Source organism: Ovis aries, chromosome 1 (assembly GCF_016772045.2).
Source record: "Ovis aries strain OAR_USU_Benz2616 breed Rambouillet chromosome 1, ARS-UI_Ramb_v3.0, whole genome shotgun sequence".
In the NCBI taxonomy this organism is placed as follows: Eukaryota; Metazoa; Chordata; class Mammalia; order Artiodactyla; family Bovidae; genus Ovis; species Ovis aries.
The window spans coordinates 238522034-238524990 of NC_056054.1; the positions used below are offsets into that span (position 1 = coordinate 238522034).

Here is a 2957-nt window from a genome sequence, read left to right on the forward strand (position 1 = left end):
ATAGTTGTTTGTGTGTATAGTTTATTCTTTTTCATTGCGAAGTTGTGTAATCCATTGTATGAATGTAGCACAATTTGTTTATTCATCATCTTTGATGGACATTAGGAGCTATTAAAAATACAGTTGCTATGAATATTTGTGCACAATGCTTCTATGGACAAATATTTTCCTCTCTTTTCCCTCTTTTAGTGATCACTAATGTTGACTAATGTCCAATGTCCGGAGTGCCATTGTTTCATATATTTTGTCTGCTATTTTAATCCTTTCAGAGAGGATAGTAAATCTGACTCCTCTACTCCGTTTGACTGGAAGTAGAAGTGTATATTTCTTTAACATATTATAATCTTCCTCTAAGTGATGTTACACCATTTTATGTATAGTGTAAGAACCTCCAAGATAACTCTATTTTTTCCCTCTTGGCCTTTGTGCCATGGTTGTCTTATATTTTGCTTCAACCTATTATAAATCCTTCAGTACATTACTTTTGTTTTCCTATTTCTTTACTTAACAATTTTAGATATTATCTGTTGATTTCTCTGATGGTGGATATAGACAGCCCACTGATCTTTTATCTCTGGCCATCCTTTCTTTCACTTCATTAAGATTACACCCCTATTTTTAGATTCTTTTTATTAGTTGCCTTTGTAACTATGTAAAATATAGCTTTGTATACTCACATCCTCATGTTTATCACTGACAGTGTCTCTTAACTCTATGCTTAGTGAGGTGAACATAGGAATGTTCTTACCTTTTTCTTCATTGCTGTAGGCCTTCTTATCACAATCAACTGCTTAATTTTAACTCATGATGTCAAGAAAGAACACAGGGACCTTGTTCTGCAACCAGATCCAAGTCTTCCTTTTGTCTGGCTTGTAGGTTGATTCCAGAAGCTAAAAATTGACCAATAGTGTTTACAACACTATGACTATGTAAAGATTGGTCACAGCTCAGCTACATGGTATACTATGATTGCATATCCTTTTTAGTAGTTGTGTGTTTCTTGGATTTCTAATTGTTTCCTCCTCCCCATTCCATTTCCTGCATTGCTGAGCTTTCTTTTTTTACAACTTTATGTTCAACTTCTTAAGGAAGGAAGGAAGGTAAAGTCGCTCAGTCGTGTCCGACTCTTTGCAACCCCGTGGACTGTAACCTACTAGGCTTCTCTGTCCATGGGATTCTCCAGGCAAGAATACTGGAGTGGATTGCCATTTCCTTCTCCAGGGGATCTTCCCGACCCAGGGATCGAACCTGGGTCTCCTGCATCGAAGGCAGACACTTTAACCTCTGAGCCACCAGGGAAGCCCATGTCTAAAGGTAGTAGCAAATCTGTGAATTCATTCTGCTTATATACATTCTCTTCCTAGACACCTGTCTTTTGGAGGCCTCCTTCCACCAGCTCCAGATTGGACTCTTATGCCCTAGATTTGATGAAAAGCTGTCACCCTTGAGTCTTCCTTCCATTTTCTTTCTGATTGGGTTAATTATTTCTTGAACTTCTCATTTTTTTGGTTTACTCTCTTACTTTGGTGGAACACTTCCATAGAAAGGGGATGTGGAAGGTAAATGTATTGAGTCCTTCCATGACATAGAATATCTTTACTCTCAAATTTTCTCTCTGAATTTCGAAGTGTTCCATTTCTCATAGCATACAGCATTGCTAAAGAGTAGTTTGATGTCATTCTCAATTTTACAAAATACAATTTGCTTTTTTTCTCTCTGAAAAGTTTTTGGACGTTAAAAAACTTTGATGTTCTGAAATTTTAACATTCTGTGACTGTCAGTCATTTTTCATTCAGTGTTTCTGGCATTGTAGTATTTTTTCCCTTCTTCTTTCTTCAATCTAGGCACTCGTGTGTTTCAACTCAGAAATCTTTATTATTTCTTTCTTTATATTCTCCTCTCACTTTGTCTGCTCTATCTGGAGCTTCTATTCATTGGACAGTAGCCTCTTGGATTATACTTCATAATTTAGTCTTTCATATTTTCAATCAATCCTTATTTTCTACTTTCTTGGAAACCTCTGCTTAAACTATCATATTTTTAATTTCAAAGAACTCTTAGTTATTCTTGGGTCATTCCTTTTTTATAGCATCTAGTTCTTGAATTATAAACTTAGCTTTTTTTTTTTCTGAGGATACTTTATAATTAAAATGTTATTTTATACCAAATGTTCTTAAAATGTTCAAGTTTGTGTATATGGACAGTGAGTCTGAACATGTTCATGGACAAACATTTCTTAAGTGTTGGCATTTGTAATATCTAGCAAGAGACATTATTTTTCCTCTTGGTAGATGTAAATTTCAGTATGAGCTGAGTTTTCAAAACATGGCATGCACATATTCAGAGTATGTATTTCCTCACCCAACTAGACCAGGTACTGCATTGAATTAGTCTCAGTGAAATTTGTTTTCCTCCTTTCAGAAATTTTGGGGGGAGTCTTTTCCTTTTTACTGTACATTTAGTCTGCGTGTTAGTAACTCATCTGAGTCCAAGTAGCCAGTATTGGAGTAATATTTGATTGTAGCAAAGTGGGGAGATTTAGCAGCCAGGACAGAAGTCTTCAAAGAGTTTGGAAGTTGATTGGTGTAGTCCCTTAGAAAACTCTTGAAATGTGGGTGCCGTGGGGGGAGGGGGGTGAAGGTCACTATCGTGGTATTTTGCCCTTCCTGCCTCTACCTTTCTTCTAAACAGACCAGTTGGGTGATCTGATTGCATGGTTATTCAGTTTTAAGAGTAAATGTGGATTGACAAACTATGCATCAAAATGTTAGCCATGTTTATTTCTGGATTTCAGGATGTGAGGCATTCTATTGCCTTTTTGTTTTAAAGTACATATTTGTATTTCTAACTTTTCTACAATAAGCACAGTTACTTCTGTAATAAGAAAATATTGGTGGAATAGTGGTAAAGAATCTTCCTGCCAATGCAGTAGGCACATGAGATGTGGGGTTTGATCC

At 36.2% G+C, this 2957-nt stretch overlaps 1 non-coding gene across 1 annotated transcript; it reads right to left on the reverse strand.

Moving 5' to 3' along the window:
• Positions 1-1227: 1227 nt before the first annotated feature.
• Positions 1228-1299, reverse strand: TRNAR-UCG (transfer RNA arginine (anticodon UCG)). Its single transcript has one exon. It is a non-coding gene; the product is annotated as a tRNA-Arg (tRNA).
• Positions 1300-2957: the final 1658 nt, after the last annotated feature.